This window comes from Trachemys scripta, chromosome 3, assembly GCF_013100865.1.
Source record: "Trachemys scripta elegans isolate TJP31775 chromosome 3, CAS_Tse_1.0, whole genome shotgun sequence".
NCBI lineage: Eukaryota > Metazoa > Chordata > Testudines > Emydidae > Trachemys > Trachemys scripta.
The window spans coordinates 101,159,103-101,180,968 of record NC_048300.1 but is presented as its reverse complement, the minus strand read 5'-3'; the positions used below and the strand labels follow the sequence as shown (position 1 = coordinate 101,180,968).

At 41.0% G+C, this 21,866-nt stretch overlaps 1 long non-coding RNA gene across 1 annotated transcript in view; it reads left to right on the top strand.

Annotated features, from left to right (window-relative positions):
• The first annotated feature begins 678 nt into the window (after nucleotides 1-678).
• Nucleotides 679-21,866, top strand: part of LOC117874881 — a 364,430-nt gene continuing 343,242 nt past the window's right edge. Inside the window, exons 1-3 of the long non-coding RNA XR_004645101.1 lie at nucleotides 679-892; nucleotides 3,251-3,338; nucleotides 6,700-6,760. This is a non-coding gene — a long non-coding RNA (uncharacterized LOC117874881). The remainder of the gene's footprint in view (nucleotides 893-3,250; nucleotides 3,339-6,699; nucleotides 6,761-21,866) is intronic.

The window sequence follows — 21,866 nt, the reverse complement described above, 5'->3', positions numbered from 1 at the left end:
TTTTGCAAAGGTAAATACATTCAAGAGGCTGATCCATTTTGCACGATTAGAAACCCTCCAGGGGCAAGTCTTTCAACCACTTGCAGGCTTCTTTAAAAAAAAAAAAAATCAGGAAAATCAAGTTTTCCCAATGAGAAAGCACCACAGACCTGTTCTAGGACTAATATTTGACAGGTCTCACTCCAGTGAAGGGCTTATTTTCACCCTAAGAACCACTCAGGCAGCTCGTTTTTGCACATGCATGACAGCAAAGATTGCAAAGGTGAAGCCATATTTTAATCACGTCCTCTCCAGGGTGTGAGTGTATGCCTGGCCTGGGGGAGACAGAGGGTTGGTTAGCTATGTTTGTTTCAGGGACGGACTCTCCTGCATGCTAACTGACCCTACAGCCCTAGATGATTTTGGGGGAAATCCCCCCTGTTCTCTTTCAGTCAAACGCCCCAAACCCTTCTTCAGCACCTTTCCTTCTTCTCCCCCTCCCCTATCGCCCCATGCCCGCATCCCTCCTTCCAGCCACATGTCCACCTTCTCCCTCCCCCCAGCTAAGCGCTCTCTCGGCTCGCCACATCCCCCACTTCCCTTCCTCCCTCAAACTAATCAGCTGGACGCCCCCAACACAACGCCAGCCCCCCTCTCCTCAGCCAACAGCCATTCTTCCCCTCCCCGCCACTGCTGGCACTGGGCACTTCCCCCACCCCGCAGTAGCAGCGGCGGCGCCGCACCCTAGTTAGCCTGCCCCCGCTGCGCCCGCGCGGCGGGGCGCGTTCGATCAGCCCTGCGCCTATGTTGCGCGCTCCCATTTCCCTCCCTCCTCCTCCTTCTCCTTCTCCCCACCCTTGGCCGAACGAGACGAGCTGCGAGGGAGGGGCTGCTGCGACGCGCTCCCGCTGTGGTAAGAAAGCAGCAGCGTCATTGTGTTAGCGAGAGGCAGCAGGGCTGCGCTCAGGACGCGTCCAGCTCTGCGGGCAGCTGCAGGGGTGGGATGACGCGGGGGGTGTAAACCGGATCCGCTCTGTGCAAGGCTGTTTGTTGTTCCCTTCTCAGCGTGCAATGGAGCTGGCGACTGCTTGCAGCCAGCTAAGACAAACGCAAGGGCAAGCAGGTGTGGCGTGAAGGGAGCAGCAGAACCACCTGCGGCTGCATGGCCTTTTACTGGGTGGCACCCACTTAGAGCCTTGCGAGCCCCAAGCATTCAGAAATCGTGAGATTGGCTCAAAAATCACGAGATATTTAAAATATCGTTTTTCAGAGTGTTCATATTTGCCCTCTAGTTTCCAAGTCCTCCGGGTATGCTTGGTTCCCATTTACCAGCGGTTCTGCACCGCTGTGTGGGGGCTACCATTTTTTATTTTTCACCGAAAACGGAGGCTTTCATGCAATCTCTTGATTCCAGCTGCTGGGCATTAGAAAAACCACCAAATATTGCGAGACTTGCAATAACATTGTGATACTGCACTTAGAGCACCAGAGAATTCGACCCTCTGTTTTGAGGGCTGGCCTCAGGCACAAAGACAGAATCTGTTTGGACTCCTGGTCTTCAGAGGCGCTCTACTTGTTGGGGGATCCCACATCCCACCCAAGTTTTGCATCACGTAACTTAATCCAGTCTCCCTCCAGTTGCAGAATTGAAGGGAAAGAGACAGATTAAGGCCAGTTCCCCTCACCTAGTATTGCCAACCCCTCGTGTTCAAAAATAATGAGTTAGACCTACCAAAATCATGAGATTGGCTTAAAAAGGATGAGATTTTAAAAACAATACATTTGGTTGTTCTTTCTGTTTGCCATTAGGGTGGACTCATGACACATTTTCAAACTTTCCTCCACAGCCTTGAGGGCTAGAGAGCAAGATAGGAAAGGAAAATCATCCTTTTGCTATTTAATTTTTAAAATCGTCTTGCTAATGGTGCATTGAGAAATTTAAATAATCCACTCATCAGCAAAATATTTTAGAGTACTGATGTAGCTCATAATGACTCGGAAGGAGCCTTGATAATGAATCTTGTCAATGAGTATTATAGTGGGCCTCCTTCTACAGTTTCCGCTGAAACTCCAGTTGACCTAATTGGGAGCTTTGCAAGTGGACTAACTGCAGAATCAGTCCCAGTAAGAACAACATATAAAATAAAAAGATGCTGGATTCAGGGGTGCTGGAACAGGGGGGCATGGCCCCATCACTTTTTACGTGCCTTAAGGGTGGGTGATGGGGACAAAGGGGGTGGAGAGGAGTGAGTGGGGGCAGGGCTTTGGGGAAGAGGCAGGGCAAGAGCGGGGCCTTGGGGAAGGGGTGGGGCCATGGGGGAAGGGGGAAAACCATGGTTTGGGTGCTGGTGGCCCCCCCCCACTTCTAGGGAGCTTTCAGCACTCCTGACTGGACTTGTATAGTACCTTCTATATGAAAGTCTTGTGCTTTACAAATTTGAACTAACTAAGCATTATGACCTGGATCCACTTGGGTGCTGTGATGCTGAATGTTGTAATGTCTAATTTTTAGGAATCTAGAAAATCACAGGAATAATACTGTCATCCACAAAGCCTGAATTATGCTCATAGGCTCCCTATACAATGCACAGGAAGAGATAGGTGCCTAAGAATGGAATCCACAAAAGCCAGCGTGCTAGGCAGGGAGATATCAAACTAGCCAACAAGAGATGCCAAGGACAGATGTGCATCCTAAGCCCTTCCCTTCCCAAAGAGATAGGTGTCTAAGTCCAGGCTGCAAGGATTGCTGTCTCTGCTTGCAATCCACAACTGGGAACTCCTCTCCTGCAGTCAGGTGGCTTAGGCACCTAAGTCAGGTTTTGTGAGAATGAGTTAGGTGCCTGCCTCACTCCACACAAAACATCTGGAAGAGGAATTGGTGCCCACCTTATACTCTTAAGTGCAGTGGTTAGAGAACTCACCTGAGGGGGAGAAAGGATTTTAATGGGATCTTTCACACACCTCAGGTAAATGCTTGAACCTCAGAGCTTTGGGATAGTCTGATATGGGGCTTTCTCAATCTCGTCTGTCAAAGCTGTTCCACTGTAGCTAAATAAACAGTCATCATCGGCGCAGAGGGACTGGATTGTGTCTCCTACCTTGATGCCAGGGTATGAAGTCATTCTCACACACACACTCTCTCTCTAGCCCAGTGACTCCAATTATTTATACAAACTGGAAAAATCTTCAACAGGAAAGCCTGAGAGCCTGCCCCCCCCATAACTCAGTGGACTCTGCTGAGACATGTGTTCAAATCTTTTCTCCCCATCAGGTAGAGTGGGGAATTGAACCCAAGTATCCCACATCAGTGCTGTAACCATTGGACTACCACCAGCAGCTTTTGAATGGGACCTACTCTGGTAGGTGGCTTCTGTACATGCCTGTCAAACTGGGCTCCTCATGTGAGCTAGGCAGGCAAGGCCTATCTTCCCCCAGTTCATGGATCAATCTAGGGCTTAGGTGGAAGATAGGCATCTGGCTGCCTAGCATGGGGCAGCGGTGCACATGTTTAGAGGCAGAAACTTAGGCACCTAGGGAACTTTTAACCTGAAAACTTAGGCGCTGAGTGAATTTGGGCACCTACAGGCTTTGGGGGGAGTTTTGTGGATCTCAAGGAGCCTAAAAACTGGGATTTAGGTACCTAAACCCCAGACTAAGAGGCCTAAGTATTTTTGTGACTTTCACTCTATGATTCCCCTATGAGGTAAGTAAGTATTGGTATACCCATTTGTAAAATGGGTAACAGAGGCACAGAGAGGTTATGTGATTTGCCCAAGTATACACAGCAAACTAGTGGCATAACTGGGACAAGAATTAGGAGTTTTGACTGCCAGTCCCCTGCTCCAGCCACCACTCAGACTATAGCCCACACTGTGCTATGTGATGCATTCAAAAGAGTGGGATGCAACTTTAATATTTCTTATACCTTTCAATTAATTGGTCATTATTATGTATGTTAATATTATTCTAATGAGTCCAAATATAATCAGTCAATATTAAGCGAGAGTCAATGGGAGCTCTGCGTGTCCAAGTCCTTTGAAAAACAAGTCTCTTTTATTTAAGGTGCCTAAATTTTTAGGAACCTAATTTTTGGAACCTACATTTGACAATCTGGACCATTGTGTGCATTAGGGTATAACTGCATATCTCCTACAGTTCCCATGGAAGAATAATAAATCATGTTTCTCTCTGGCTTAATCACTTGGAAATGGCATCCTCTCAATTTGAAATAGCTTTTCCCTATTAACAAACTCAGGCATGGTTTCTAAGCTCCATCCCTCCCACATCCACCCCTCTCTAGCTTGCTTCACCAGCTGTGTCCTGCATAATTCCAGTGCTCAAATAACAAAGCACTATCCACAGGGTGAGGGAGTGCTGAGGGCGGAGGCACATTGAGAGGGTATAACTGCCCACTACAAATTTAGATGGCCTTTCACTGAATCAGGTGAAAAAGATAGTACTTAACATCTTTAAACGAGGGCTGCCTGTGTGACAAGTACAAATTATACTTCATGTTCCTGTAATTTGACCGGTCAACACCTGGTCCAAAACAAGTGCTATAATGTTAAAGAGAATTCCAAAGCCACATCTAACACAGACATATCAGTTTTCGTACAAAATCAACAAACAGTTAAAAAAAAAAAAACCTTCCAAATGAGATTAAAATAAATGAAGGAAACAAAGGTAGCACAGTCCACCAGCTTATATTTACATACAAATTATTTTTTTTATGAATGGTAAAATGAATGAATTTCCAGATTCTGAACGGAAACATTTTTTCGATATAATCTACAGAACAAACAGTTACTAGACAAAGGCTCCATCAAAATAAGTCTGGTTTATCAGTGCTAGTAAATTAAAGAGCAATTGTTACCAAGATCCTTTCCATTTTAGCAACAACAAAAAGGTGCAGTATTTTTATTTTGTGTATATAAATAAGAAAACTGAAGCACTTAGATGGCACTGGTTTAATAACATCCACTGAGAATTATTCTTTAAATTCTGTGCACTGACAGAACAGACTGTACAGACCCAGCAGACCAAACAAAAACAAAACAGTAAATAATTATTCAAGAAACCACTTCTGAATTGTGGCACTTGCAGTAATAACTGTTTGGTTCACTTTAATGCACTACCTAATTGAACCAGGAAAAATAAACCAACTGAGGGGGAGGGGGAAACCTCTTTATACAAAAAAATGACCTAGTCATAAAGAGCACTTGAGAGCAAGAACAAAATATCATGTGCCTGCTCCTGTAGTCTTGGTTCACTCCAAACTTCCATTAGCACAAGTGGGAGTTTTGGGCATACAGGAATGCAGGACTGGTCCATGTATTACATTACATCAGAAGAGTCTAATCCTGAGAGGTGCTGAGTATGCACAACTCCAATTTACCTTATTCAAACTACTTGTGTGAATTAAGGGTTTACAGGATAAGGCTATAAATTCAGTTTGGCTAGTTCAGCAGGCAGTCACACAATAGCACCAAAATCTACTTTACAGTGGCTATATAACCCTTATATTATATCTATATATAAACATTTTAAAAAAATGCTTAGTAAATTACTACAAGAAAACTGTTCATAATAGAGAATGATTCCCAGGATTAAATCTGAATAGCACAGTATTAGACAAAGTTAACGGTATATATCATATATCCCCACAAGAATAATTAATAGTTATACAAATAATTACAAACGTTGATGTATAGGTATATATTAAAAAGTTTTAACAACAAAATGAACCATTCGTTAAGGAAACTAATTGCTGACCTATAGTGCTCTTTTAGGCATTGTCACCATTCTACACCTAGGTTCCAGTGGGTAGATCCTTGAGCCCACATGAAACTTCACTTAAGTCAGTGAAGCTCCAGGCAGGCACAGGAATCTGCCCTCATGGGGTATATCTACACAGCAAAGAAAAACCCATGGCTGGCCCATGCCAGTTGACTCAGGCTCACAGGGCTCGGGCTATTGGGCTGTTTCATTGCTGTGTAGACTTGTGGTCTCAGGCTGGAGCCTGGGCTCTAGGACCCTGCAGGGTGGGAGGGTCCCAGAGCTCTGGCCCCAGTCCACACCTAGAAGTCTACACTGCAATGAAACAGCTTCGCAGCAGTGCCTAGGAGCGCCCAATATGTAAATCTAGCCCTGGTAATGAAAAATTGAGTCATTGCTGAGTAGGTCTATTCTTTTCCCGAGGAGAGGGTTGATTGCTTTACCCAGTGTCTTGCCAGAATCAGGGTTTGCAATGTAATCCAGACAAGGTCAAGATAATGCTGGTAGGTTGGAGGAATAAACTGGAAGAAGTAGCAAGAGTTGATAGTTGCTCCCTCAGCTGGGGGAGTATGCCCACCTTGTGTTACACAGATTCACTAATCATGTGTTTCTAGATGTCCGGCAGGAGTGTCTAAAAGCACTTACCATTTACAACCTTTCAGACCTCACCTCAGTGACCCATGCTTTTGTCAACTCATGATTGGATTACGGCAAAGTACTCTTCATGGGGCTCCACCATGACAGCATTCAGAAACTTCAACTCATGCAGCTGTGGCAGCCCTCTCGTTGAGTAGTGTTTGTCATACAGAGCACATTACACTTCTGCTCTGTGATCTAAGCTGGGTTCTGATATGTTTCCGGATGGAATATAAGGTGTTAGTTTTAAGCCCTAAAGCCTTAAATGTATTTGGTCCTAGTTAACTCAAGGACTGCCTTTCTCCACAGGTGGTAATACAGCACTGGATATATTTAAGAAACAGCCTCCTGATTTTATTAGCGAGACAAGGTAGGTGTGGTAATATCTTTTATTGGACCAACTTCTGTTGGTGAAAGAGACAAACTTTCAAGCTACACAGAGCTCTTCTTCAGGTCTTATTTTAATATTTCTTCAGATCCTGATTTTGTTTTGAAGGGTTGTAGTCAAGGCAAATTTAGTGAGGGGATCTTTTATACTATGGAACATACTTCCTTCATTTATTTCCCAGAGCCTTAATTTGTGCACCTTCAAGACATAGTATCTGTTCTCGGGGGAGTAAGGTAAAAGGATGAGAGAAGTGTTTCCAAGACATTTTTTAATATGGGGGTGGGAGGGAGGAAGTGGGAGAATCCCCTGTTTTGGACCTTGGCCCTGTTTATTAATATATAGTTTGTAAAGATTGTACTTGTACAACAGCATATGGGATAGGCACATTTTTACTAAGTCTAAAGAAATAAATAATAGAGGTACACACATCTTTGAAAAACTTCAGTTAAGTTACTGCATTTGTGGTCACTAACTCATGGAACTGGCATTCACATGACAGATAACCCAAGGTTTTGCTGACCTTGGCAACATTATAGAGTAATCATTCATTAAGTAAGCATGAAATGTTCTTGAACAATTTACTCTTAGGCACTTAACATACTTTCCTTCGACAGCAACCATCTTCTTGTTTCACCTTCTATTTTGGGACATACATTTGTACTAATTCAAAGGATAATTCCATTCTCCATTTAGTGTTTGCCTTTTCCTCTCCTTTGTACAGTATTTAAGGGGTATGACTGAGTAATAAAACTTCCTGTTCAACATTTATATTTTTGCATATGTCGCATCTCCCTTAATACATTTATAATAATACTCAGCCTGTCACATCTTCAAAGAGCAGTGCAAAGTCCAACACTCAAGGGCCTAATTCTACTCTCAGATAAATAGGCACAATTCCTATTGAAGACAATGGAAATGGTGTCCACACACACCTACGGACAGAACTGGACCTAATTAATTCTCTTGACAACCCTGTGAGGGAGGCAAACAAGAATTATTATATCAATTTTTACAGATAAACTGAGGCAGAGAGGCTTAGTGAATTGATCGAGTCCATGGAAAAACTCATTGGTAAAGCTATTATTAGAACTTAGGAGTTCCTGGGCTCCCAGTCAAGTGCTTAGTCCACTAGATCATAAAGCAACTCAGAATATTAAATAACCCCCCACACCAGGAGTTAGGTTTTTTTTTTTTTTTTTTGGGGTGGGTGGGTGTTTATTTTCCTCATCTTGGCATGAGAACAATCAAATGGTACCCCTTGTCCCATCTTTTCAGTGTGTGAAAGAGAGAAGAGAAAAAGTATGAAAGAGAAGCAGCAGCTAAAAAGGCAATCAGGTTCATGGCTAAAGTACACATGTGCCATTCACTCTTTTATACATTTGTTTTGTTCCTGGATCAACTGGGAGAACAGAGATGGACTGTGTCACATTCATGTAGTTCTGATGGGCCAACACCAAAGAGACAGTTACTAGAATTCTCACCTTTGTGGCACTATTTGTGCTCAGTATACACCCCTAAGGATTCTAGTACATTTCAGAACACAGTTGGGGGAGGAAACATCATCCACATTGAAATTGAAAAGAAAGAAAGGGAGGGGACCAAGGAAGGGAAAAAATGGGAGGAGAATGCGAGGAAAAAGCTGAATGTGATATGAAGAGAATATAAAACTAAATTCAACAAAACATGGATATTGATTTTTGTCACATTTAGGATCCATTCGACTAATGGTTCTGTTTTAAAATGATACTGCTCATTTTGCAATTATTGTAGCTAGATTTTTTTGTTTTTACTCCAGAAGTGATTTAGCATAAAACACATTTATTTGTTTATTAGTAATTGTTTTCTTTGAATCTTTTGTTCAGTTTTATTTTACTCTTCATAGGTGTCTCTATACTTCACTATTGATTGAAATTAACTGTTTCATTTTAGCCATATATATTGATAATATTTATCTAATAGTGATCACGTTGGGTAAATTCTTATGTGGTGCAACACCATTGACTTTAGTTGAATTACACCAGCAATTAATTTGGCTCACTAGATATAATGAGATGACTGCTTTGGAAGATGATGGGAATAATCAGAAGGAAGATGTTAAGAGAAAAGATTGGGGCAGTACATTTTCTTGTAGTATATAAATATTAATAGCTGATAGCCTCCACCTAGGACAAGGATTAGTTATGTAGGTATCAGAAATTATTAGCTAAAATACATTGTATTGAACCAGTTCTTCTCAAAAGGCATTCACCTATTTCCACTAAATTTAATAGCAAAATACTCATTGACTTTAGTTAAAGCTGGATCATGTTTGTACATTGAAACCATGCATTTTCTATGCTCTCCTTCGTAAGGTTGGGGCCCTTCTACTACACTGTTCATTCCACATTAGTATTTGCAGAATATTTTTTATGGTTGAATTTGGAATAGCCAGGCCCATATCTATCATTTATACTTTAATATAAAATATGTTTCACCCTACCTGAATGAATGCTCTTTTATTTTGAATATTTTAAAAGGACACCGTCAGTTCGTTGTTTTTTTTAAATTAAGAATTAAAAAAAAAAAAAAATCAAGATTTCTGGTAGCGTGCCCTTTAAATAATAGGTCCTGAATTAAAACAAAATCCTTTAAAAATTAAAGGTTTTCTATTCCCCTGCTGCAGTTTATAAGGGTCTTTTTAGCAAGGGAGAAACTAAGACCCTGATCATATAAACAGCCTGACTGTAGAGTGAAACTGCTTATACACGATGGTCAAATGGGCAAAGTAAAAGTATTGAAAAGAAATAGCAAAAAAAAAAAACCCCAAAAAACAAAACAAAACAAAAACAAGGCTAACTCCTTTCAGTTATAGTAATCTTAGGTAGCATTTTTACTGGGAAAGATATAACGTTTTGTAGGCATAAGAGAAATGTGGTTTTGAAGCGGATGGTGTCCCATTTAAGGCTAAATAGCCTGAAGCTAATGCACTCATCCTGCTTCAAAGAAGATCTGTGAATGGGAAGGGAGAGTAATATCCCTGCATAAGTGTTTAATCATGATTGAAGTTTTGGGTTTTTTTTAAGGTGCAGCAGAAAATTACATTTCTATTGGAAGTCATATTGTAGACTAACAAGTAAAGGCCTGATTCTGTAGTCCTTATTTGACAAAACTTCTGTTGAGATAAGCAGGAGTTATGCCTGTGTAAGATCTGCAGGATCAGGATCATAGTATTGTGTATGTTCTTTTTATTATACCAGTGAATACAATTTTGGTTATCACTACAACCCTTAATAGGATATCATGGATGAAAAAAATCTTCAGTGTAGTATAATGAGGTGTTCAAATAGCTAGACTTTTCACTTGATTTGAAGAATTCATTTAATATCAGCTACATTTTAAATACCTATTAGTACAACATGAAATTCAGAGAGCCAAATCTCATTGATTAGATTTTGTCTGAATATGTTTTAAAACAGCTGCTTTAACTTCATTACATTACTTTAATGCCCAGTGGGTAGCCATTTATAAGTTATGTTTTATATACTAACTTGCACAGGGAAACTGTCTGACATAAAGTATGGTAATGCTTATGACTAGCTTATTTTTTAAAATGGGAGGCAAATACACTCAAATAAATAATACTAGAGTTAATAGGCTAAATTTTAAGCTTTTGCATAGTGTGGACCACACATTAACAGAGAGACTGTTAAGTGGATACCCCTGCTACCATTCACAATTGCTTAGACCACTTGTAAACACGTAACCTCCCTGTGGCAACTATAGCAATTTTTTTACAAGGTAAAATATTAGGAAAATATATATTCTTAGCTGTCTGTTAATGTGTTAATGTGGTTTTTTGTTTTTTTTTTTGGAAAAAAGTGGATCACACTATCTACTTTTGCTCCTTATTTATTTCCTCCTCTCAACTGTTGTTTCTCTCAGCTGGTAACAAGGAGCAGGAGCCAGTACCATGTGACCTGCCAGCTCTCTAGGTGCTGTATGAACACAAAACAAAAAGAGAGGCCCTGCCCCAAGAAGCTTGCAATATAAGTATAAAATAAGAGACAACAAATGGATATAGACAGACTCTTATCCTGTGCACTTATGACTACAGCACCCTCCTCTGCACTGCAGGGGTTCTTCCTCTGTAGTGTCCTGATTCTACACTGGTCTGCTGCTTCCATGGCCTAGCTCTCCGGCCAGGTCAGCTCTCAATCGAGCCCTGTAGTTAACAGGAAAAATTAAAACTCAACTCAAAAATAGCCATCTAGGTGTTAAAGTCCATAATATAAACACTAGTCCTTCATAGAGAGCCAAGGTATTGTCAAGGTTAGGCCCCTGACCAGGCCAAGTTACTTGGGTTAGGACAGGGAGAGCCTTCCATCCATGTCCTAGTTTCACCCAGAACTGGCCAGATCAGGAGGGCGCTCCAGGAAGGGGCTGCCCTATGACAGAGACCAATGAGACAGTGTTGCTCAGCATGATAGACTGTGCTCTCAACACACCAACAACCTCACTGTGGTCACTTAGCACCAGATTTTAAGATCCAATCTCTAATTTTAATGCCAGTTTCTGAGTGTGCAGCCAATCGAACCCACAATAAAGTTAACTCAAGTTATAACTCAAGGGTTGGTCCTCCTAACCCAAGTCCCTTCCACACACAAAAGCTGTTAGATCCAGTGCCATCATGCTTTTAACACAAGTTGGCTGTCCTGTTAGGAGGTATAGGCTAAAGCTTGAATAAACACAATTTGTCCCTTTGTATCATGGCTACTCTGTAGTGTGGACACAAGTTAGCACTACTTGAGTGCTGCTAGTTCTCCAATACCTTTCTATGATTCCCTCCATGTGCCCAAGAAGGACAGACAAATTCTCCACAATTCACTGAGGAAGAATTCATAAAGTGGCTCAGTTTAAAGTTTACTACAATGCAAAAAATCATGGGATGTTCCCCCAGAAGTCTTTTTAGTGCTACACATGAGTGAGTGCAGCACCAGTGTGGACACAGCAGCTGGAGTGTCATTTCAGTGTGGCCATTTTTACCTGAGTGTAGATAAGTCAAGATAATGCACAAGTGAAGACGTACTGTGAGTCACATAAGGTATTAATAATGATTTAGGAGTCGTCACAAAAATTTGCCCATCTACAGGCGCAGCCCTGTTCTAGGCAATTAATAAACCACACAAAATGCAACAGACCCAGCACTGATTCCTGAGGTACCCTACTGGTGACTTCTGTCCACTGCAATTGTCATCACACTAATTTTTTGCTTATGCCTATTTAACCATTTTGCTTTCTAATTTATATATCTGCATTCCACATAGAAATTGGTCTCTCTAGACAAGGATTTAAAGGTGTGATGTTAGCACACGTTAACTATAACACACGCTAACCTGGCTGAGTCAAAGCATAAACTCCACCTTCTGTACCACAACCAGCTAACATATGTTAAAGGCAGTGTTCCTTGCCTGTGTTAGACTTTTAAAATGTATTAACCCTCATCCCTTAGATTCTAGTCTAGACAAAGCCCTAGAAAGAAATGCTTGGCAAAAGCTTTACAGAGACAGTAATGTAGACGAATAGTTTTACTCTGTTCCTCTTTAAAAAAAAAAAAGTTGGCCTCACATATTTTTGTAATACTATGTATCTTTGTTTGCTTTATTTATAAGCCCATCTATCATTTTGTCCTTTATGTTAGATTACACAGTTCTACCTAGGACTGGCTGAAGCCCTGTCTACATTGTTTTGTTTTGGGTTTTTTGCATTTATGTAGCTGCATTGGTGTTAATCCCCAATGTAGACATGCTACATCAGAATACCCTGGCTAAACTGCACTGTTGCAACTCATTTTTTGCATCAGAGCAGTTTGTCTACACTAGGGGTTTGCACTGGTGCACCTACATCTGTACAGCTACAGCAATGTAAATGACAATTCACACCAGCTGAGAATCTGACCCCTCCTCACCCCCCTCTGAATAGATAATGCCCTAACATTTCAGAATTCAGACCTTTTAAAAGATGGAGTTAATATGAGCCCCTTTCCAATTGTCTAGTATATGCCTGAGACCTAACACACATTGCTTATAGATACTAAATGATTTGAAAGAGCTCCTTTAGTATTTTGAGATATAAACCATTTATGTCCATCAGTTTATGTCCATCAGTTTATGTATAATTTTTGGACACAATGCTTGTGGCTATTATAAAATTATCTTCATCTCTTGCCTCCTTGCACATTTAAAAGCATATATTTTGGATCGCTCATCTCCTAATGTTAATGAATAGCTTAGAAAAGACCTTAATTCAGATCTTCAGCCATTCTCATATCCTCTTTCAAGGTCTCTACTGCTTCAGTGTTCAGGAGTCCTACATCATATTATTTTAGCTACCATGCTCTTTACACATTTTTGTCTGTGATTCTTCTTGTACGTGCCCAAGATAACTCATTGAAACTAGTCTTTATTTCATCCTTTCACCTCACCCCACTACTCTTCCACTTTTTATAAAGACATTTCTTTTTTGATCACATAATTTTCATCTCTCTGGCAAGCCACGATAACTGGTTTGTGCTTCTACTCGCTTTCTTGAAAACTGGGATAAATCTGCTCTGCATGATAAGTAGAACCAAATTAAATATGTTCCATCAGGTCTTTGCTCCCTTACGTTACTGAAAAGTACACAGTAGTTCCAGTTAAACATTTGAATGCCTTTTCTGAAAAATAAAAAACTTTGCTTTTCTAAAGTTTCCCATTAAAAATCTTCTGTCTGCTCCTGCCCAACAATCAGAGAATTGATGCTACCAAGAGGTTCTCAGATATCCCAGATAAGGTCTGCAGGATCAGTTGTAGCCAGGACCAGCAGTACCTTTCTTCTCATTGGAAACCACAGAAATGGTGTGAGAAAGTTCTCCTAATAACTCAGTGAAATATAAACACATCTTTTAATAATGTATACTTTGATAAATGTAATTAAGATTGGAATTATTCATATATTTGATTTCATTAGGCAGATATATGGGAAATACTCATTTTGCCTCGTGAACATAACCCTTGCCAGCTCATTGTGGTGCTCTGGCATGGTTATACGAACATTATCAAGATGTACTATTCTGGAGGGTCCATTTTCAGGACTGACAAGAGATTTGCCACCATTTTGCCTTCCTGAGAGCAGGATGCAAATGTCCTGTAATGCACTGAATGCTATGCTGTGTTCAGCAGCAAAAAGTAGCCTTCCATCCATAATGCACAAAACTTATTTTGAATCATAAGGCAGAACAGGACACCTGCATCAGGTTTTTGCTCATGCTCACTTTCCTGATGCAAGCATGAGATATTTCAAAAGCTTTTGCCTCTTTGTCCTTTGTCATTCCCCTACCTACACATATTTGACTAATGAGTCAAGGAACATATTCCAGATCTTCATATTATAAGATGAGGAAAACCAAGTATAATTGCTTAAATATTGAGGGACTGATCATCCCCTTCTGTAGCAATGCTTTGCAGGAGGATACAGAGAGAAGTTTTCCATTGGGGTGGGGGGAAGAAGGGTTCCCCCCCTACAAGCCCTATGGACCCCAGGACTCACCCAAAAGGCCTATATATCCTGAAGGATCAGCAGGAAGAGAGGCTCACCAGTGCACAGGCTCTATGCCTTTGTCTGACACTGCCCCCATCTCCATAACTAGACAGTGTGGCTCCATTAGAGTTCTGCTGCTAGGGCTTTTGCAGCAGGTGGCAGACCCTGGGACACCACCTTAAAGAAGGGTCCCCACCACAGAAGCTGTATTACATTTCCACTCTACTGGGTTCTACTGGACACAGAAATAATGATGTCTGGCCCTGCCCCTCCTCCCCCAGCCTTCCCACTGCCTGTTATCTCCCCCTTCACAGATCCATTTATCCATGGAGCTGCAGGGGTAGTTGTGGGGAATGCTTCTGAAAAGGCATTTGAGACCACTTCTGCATGGGAGGCAAAATCCATATACAAAGACCCCCCTCTGTGAACAGATCTTGGGGGCACAATCAGTCCCTGAATCATTGGTGCAGACAGTTTCTAACTACTGCTGCATTCTCTAAAGTCAAATGCAGAACACGGCTTTGTATTCTATCAGTACTTTGGGCTAGGGGGAGGCACTGTTCATTATAAGTTTAGTCCTCTGCTCATTGAGTTCAGACAGACAAATACAGTGATGCACTGTAAGAGGGAGATGAAAGAACCCTAAAAGGGGCCTGCTTTCCAGAGGCTGGGTGCTCAACACCTTCTAAAAATAGTGTGTCAAGGTGGGTACCCAAAATGTGAGGACCCCAAATTACTAGTCCATTCTGAAAATCTTGGCCAAGCTTGTCTAATTCAGGATCTTATAATCTAGTTCAGACAAATACAACACTTAGAACAAAAACAAAAGAATTCATGGCGAAGGGGACGTCAAAGGGAATGGAACAAAAGATTGTCTTTTTTACATCAGCTCAGCTCATTGGTCGATGAAGTCCAGTATCTTGCTTCCAGCAGTGGTCAATCCTCTATACTGTAAAGGAAGGCCAAAAAAAAAAAAAAATCTACTTTATAATGCACCATGGAGAAATCCCAAAGAACGGGCCTTCTTTGCATTGTTCATTGTAAATACATAGGCTAAATAAGAATGAGGAGGAACAAGAAGACATGCATTCCTGTTAATGAAGGAAAGCATATCTGTGTCTAATATACTGGCAAAATTCTACAAGAATAGTTCATCCTTAGGAAAATATTATCCCTGTAATGCTGCCAAGTTCAGTGTCTGCTTGAGTTATATCTGCTTTGTGTGGTAAGTGCTGGGTTTGCAAGTTAAAACTGTTTGGAACAACTGTAATTTGTTGAGTTCTCAGAACACTTTTACATTCTTCCATTCATGAATGTGAATTCATTGCTCCTTTGTGCATGTTCTAGTGCCCGAGGAAGGTCATAATGCCTGAGAGGAAGGACAGTCTGGACCTTAGGGTGCTAGTCTGGATGTGGGAAAGTGGGGTCCAGTTCCCTGCTCTGTTACAGACTTCCTGAGTGACCTTGGGCCCTGTTATTTAGGCCAAGATTTAGAGAAGGTATTTAGGCATGGCTCTGCTTGATGTTGCAATGCCTAACTAACTTAGGAGCCTAAGTGACATTTGTAAAAGTCACTTAGGCATTTAGGACCAGTTTTTGAAAGACTGTTAAGTGCCTGAAGATGCAGATAGGTGCCCAGCAGGATTTTCAAAAGCACCTGGACACCTAACTCTCATTGAAATCAAAAGGGGTCAGGTGCCTGGATGCTTTTGAAATTCTCACTAGACATCTGAACTCCTTTAAAAATCTGGCTTTTAAAAGCCTAAGTCCCATTGCTTTTCAATGAGTCTGAGGCCAGGTCTCCACAAAAACGTACATCGGTATAATTATGTCGCTTAGGGATGTGAAAAACCGCTGCAGCATTTTAAGTGTAGACTTGTCCTGTGGCTCTTTAAATTTAAAGAGATTTAAATGTTGAACAGAAGAAGGCCTACATTCCGTACCTTTAAAAATCTGACCCTTAGTCTCTCTGAGCCTCTCTGTGCCATGAAATAGGGACAATAGTACTTCCCTACCTCACAGGATAAATACACTCATTAAAGATTGTGCGGTGCTCAGATACTATGGTAATGGAGCTCATGTAGTTAGCCTAGTCTACTTACAATAGATATTCCTCCCTTCCTCCCTATTACCTCCCCATCTTCTGCTTTTCTTTTTCCAACTTATACACCTTGTCCCCTTTTGGGAATGGGACACAGGTCATTATAGGCCCATGGTCAAGTCTGCGCAACCCCCTCTGGATCTCAGAGTAATGTGGCCTAACAGCAAAAGTCAATCCACCTGCCCTCTCTATCATGGCTATCCGTAGGGCAGCCCTCACAATCAGGACTGTGCAGCCTAGCGGCCAAAGTCCATATGGCTGGTAAGGCAGGCTGCCACCCCAGTGTGGGTGGTGACTGGGATTGGGGGACCCAGGCCATTCCTCTCCAGGTCCCAATCCAGGACCCTGACGGTGGCGGGTTTGCCCGCCACCAGCTCAGTGGGGATCTGCCTGAAACATGCCAAGCTAGTCTCTAGTTCTCCAATCACCTCCCTGCAAAGTCTCCCTGGGTTACTTCCTACCCTCTTCTCCAGGGCTTGTGGTCTTGGAGATCTCCCCAGTCTCTCCTCCCTCTGTGGCATCCAGCGCCTGGGGGTCACGGGTCACCGCTGCCTGGCTGGCCTCTGTGTCGTCAAGTGTCAGCGGTCCTTTAGCAGGAATCTGCAGCACACCTCCTTCCTCTCTGGCAGTCAACCTCAAATGAACTTGGCTGTTCCCTTTTATACCTCGCCTCCAACCGGATCATGCCCAGAAGGGTTGAGGGGGTGTGGCCTCCTTGGCCCAAAGAGAGGAATTATTCCCTGCAGTTCCAGTGCGGGGCATGCACGTCCTGTTATACACCCTTTCCACTATGTTCTGGTGGAATATGTTTCTGTTCTTAGAGAAACACACCTTGATGAATACTGATGTCTGAGTAAGTGTTGCGGAAGAGGTACCTGATGGTGTTTTTTCTATGAAACTTCCACAAAAGGTAATCATGCAGCCATTCATTAATAAGATCCAGTTGCTTTATGTCACTATATAGAGTATAGATCACTGTAGAGTATGGGGCTCATATTTGACTATAATACGGCGCCGAAGAACTGCCTCTACATAGTCAGATGTTGATGCTACTGCTGCCACTTCTGAGTCCCCCCGCCCAAAAGCTGCTGCTAATAAATTACTAACACATTTGCTCTCATTAATCATTCTTTGAAATGGCAGAGCAGTCCTTGCTGATTGAAAATAATTATTAGCTTCTCAAAAGGATTAAACAGCCTGTTTAGATTTTCATTTATATCGCCATTTTGATGGAGTGATGTGGGGGTATATACACAGCCTTTGTCGTAAAAGTAATAATAATAATTAATGCTGTTTAACAAAGAGTTACAGAAAGTCACAGTACAAAGAGAGAAAGAAAAGGCAGACAAGGTGAGCAGCGGAATAAAGTAGGACACAGAAGACAGCATTAGATTGTGTTGGACAGGAAGCCTCCTACCGTAGCAGAGGAGTGATAAACACAAAGGAAAATGCAACATTCCCAACATAGCAGTGGAGAGACTTGAAATTTCTGGCTAACATTAAAATCTGAGCAGTGTAATTAATCTAGAATTGAAAGAATACCACAGATGTTTAAAATTATTTTTTTACTGACTCAGTATCCTGCACGTTTACAAATTGTAGGCTGTGGATTAATAGCCCCTGAGGTTCTTTGCCCAATGGGCTTTGCTCCAAGCTTTGTATTTGCACTCAATGAAGCTCATTTGGAGTTAGACTCTCGCCTGAGATCAGGCTGTAAGAAGTTTTTAAAAATAAAATCTGTTTGGTCTCACATTGTTCCACAGACTCTGTGGGATGGGTTTACTCATATGAAAAACAAACAAACAAAAAGAATAAAATTGCTGGGTGAATAGGAGAGGCTGGAAAGCAGCAGTGTGACTGCATAGAGGTTTTGTGGGATTCTGGCTTTGGGATAGGAGGGGCTGCAGCAGAATGAGGGTAACTAATAATAGCTCAGATTGGCCTGATTCTTCAGAATCAAAATTGCGACCCTGCCAGAGCATCCAGTTGGACTGCTTACTACAAATACTAAAAGTTAGGAGATGTAAAATATAACACTTTTAACTGGGCCTTTCATACGAGGAACTTGACATGCTGTACAATCCTTATTGGAACATCACACAACGCTCTTTTGAGGTAGGGAGGTGTTTTTACCCCCATTTAAGAGATAAGGGAACTGAGGCACAGACAAGGCACTGTGGCTTGTCCTCACTTCGCTCAGAGTCAGTGTCATAATTGGGACTAAAATCCAAGAGTGCTGACACCCAATTCCCTGCTCTAAACACTCAGTCACACTTCTTCCCCACTAAAAGAGAAATCTAATATGGCTCCCCTAAAGCATTGCTTCTTTTGTTCTTCAGCCTGAATTTGTATTGGATTCCAAAATATGAAAATCTACCTATAAAAACCCGATACTTTTTATAGCTCTGGCCTGGGACTCAGAAGAGGCAGCTTCAATTTGTGAGAGCTTGGACATGTCACTGAACTAGTCTCTATGCCTCAGTTCCCCCTCTGTAAAATGGGAATAATATCACTTCATATCTCCCACACTTTGTCTATTTAGACTGAAAGACCTTTGGCCAGGGACCATCTCTTAGAGTATATAATGCCTAGTGCAGTGATTTCAGATGGGCCCTTTAGGTGCAACTGTATTACAAATAATAACAATATAGGATGTGACAGAGGCCCTGTACAGAGTTTCTGTACAAACACAGAGTTAAAGACAGTCCCTGTCCCAGAGAACATACAATCTAAATAAAAGTGGGTTTTTAGCAGCTATCCACATAATTCTGATGTAAATATGAAAACTGGGCAAATGTTTGGAAGTAAAAAAACGGTTCCTTCTCCGAGAGTTAAATATTTCACTATCTATATCTGTTTTCTCATCCAGTGTCTACAGGTTAGGTCAAGATGCCGGGTTATTTAGTACAAATTTTAATGTAATCATGAATAAATGTTTTGAATGGTTATCATATATGTGTAGTTTATGCTTTTTCCAGTCTTCAGTGTCTTTAGATTCCTACATGCAGGATCCATTTTGAGTGTATTCTTAGCACTGGAGGTTTTGTTTTTCAGAGTTCCCGTTGCTACTCTGAGATCTCCTTTCTGAGAACTCATAGTACTGAAACAGGGTCATGACCTTTCCTTTTCTTTCACCAGCGTACTCAGTAAGTATTGCATTAGTACTTCACCACATTCATTTCTATTACACTATGTGCATATTCTTAATCAAGCATTTTCCATGCTTTACTTTTTTGTTTAAATGTATGCACATGAATATGAAGAAATATAACTGACAATTACATTTTATATACTCCCCTTGCATAGGCCCATTGATTTCACTGGAGAAGGAGCCAGTCTAAACCTATAAGTAGCTAAGTCATGGGTCAGCTCCTTCTCTCAATGAAATCAATGGTAAAATTCCCTTGACTTCAATAACAGCAGGATTGGGCTCAGATTAATTAACCTAAGGAAAATATGTGTCCAACCTTTAAATATATCTACCATGTAAATAAGACAATACAATTTATTCATATCCTCCATACTGCATCCTAATTCCGTTGGGCTCCATTTTAAGCTGCTTTATGCACCATGCAGGGGAGTATGCCCCTGTGTGGGCTCCCCTCATCGCAGCCTATGCAGGAGAACAGCATCACTGCCATGGCCATTTGTTCCTTTCCAGCAGTAGGGGATGGGGAGTGAATGAACAAAGGCAGGGAATGGGAGGAGCCTTGACTCCACCTCCTCCAATGTACTGGCTAGCAGAGTTGAACCAGTGTGGAGGAAGAGGGAAGCAGAGGGAGGTATAGGGTTAATGCAGTTTACCTGGAAAAATGGGGAAGCAGGAATCAAATGTCAACTTTCTGATGTACTGGTGCGATTCATGAGTAAGACAAGAAGATTGCATATTAGCTCCTATTTATATTTATACACTACTAAGATGATATGTCTATTAGAATTAGATGGTGCCTGGTGAGTACTTCAACCTTTGGGCTATCAGGGCTACTAACTGTGAACTATATACAACAAATATAATTACAAACCCAACAACCCTACAATAACAGTGCAAGAGCACAAAGATGGAGAAAAAGTGGTGGTCAAATAGCTTGTCTGTCTTCTGTATAAACTTCAGGATAATTTACTGAATATCAAGCTGTATGTATGGGATATCTTTATGGATTTTATAGAGCAGAACACATTTGCAACTGCTAACAGCATTGAGGAAGTAGGACTATACAGGGAAGCAGCATATACTCAATTTTAATGTGGTCTTTCATTATTAACTTGTATTACCATGTCTGTTTTATTATGAGTTGTATTTATTATTATGATTGTTATGTTGTTTGAGCCTGATCCTGTACTTGTTGCTCAGGAAAAACATGTAATGGCAGTTTTTCCTGAATAGGGAGTACAGGATTTTCCTCCTTTGTGTGTTGTTTTGTCTCCTTTTGTTCATGCAATTAATAATTTGCCACTATACTGATTGCAATTATTTTATATTGGAAAATAATAAACTTAAAATTAAAGAATCAAAAAGATTTCACTTTCAAGAGGGTTGTTAACAGGAAAGAGTGAAAAATCCCTATAACGTCCATAGAAAGTATTCTGGAAGTGCTCTTTTATATTTAACAGGAGCCAAATACATTTTGTGGGATGAAACTAAAGTGCATTTAGACTGTTTTATTTTCAGCACATTGTCTGGTGCTAAGACAAAATGTAAAACTAAGTATATTCATCCAAAGATAACTTAAGTTTCTGTTCTCATTTAGATTTCATCATTTGTTAGAAATCTCCTAGGTGATTAAACTAATGCGCTGTAAAAGAATGAAACAGTCCTGCAGAGCACTTCTCCAAACAGTGAATAACTTGCTCAGTTAAACACTATTGGATTTTACAAAATTAAAATCCTAGGACTTTTTTAATATAATATATTTTATCTGTGAAAATTGAACAAAATTTTGTGCTACTCTCAAACTAAATTCCTTCTGTAATTAATAAAAAATATTATAGTACATTTCTGTTAGTGTCTTCTCTGACAAATTTAATAACTTATTTTCCTAAAAGAAAAAACCCTTATCTTTCAAGGCTTGTGGTAACACTGGGATACACCATGAAATTATAAAGAGTATCACACAGTTCATATTTCTTTGTTGGGAGAAGATTAAATTCAGTCTGGGAATTTAACTTTTACTGTTTCAGGTGAAACACTTTATTATTATTTAATATTTATATTGTAATAGCTACCTATATTGCAGTAGAGCCCAGAGGCCCTGATCAGGAGGATCAAGGCTTCAGTGTGACAGGCAATGTGCCTACATATATAGAGATATGGCCCCCTTCACATAAAACTTACTGTTTGGGGGCATGATCCTGAGACTGCTCACCTGCTTAAAGTTGGCTCATTGAGATTACTCACATGCTTAGAGTTAAACATGTACATATGTTTGACTGGGG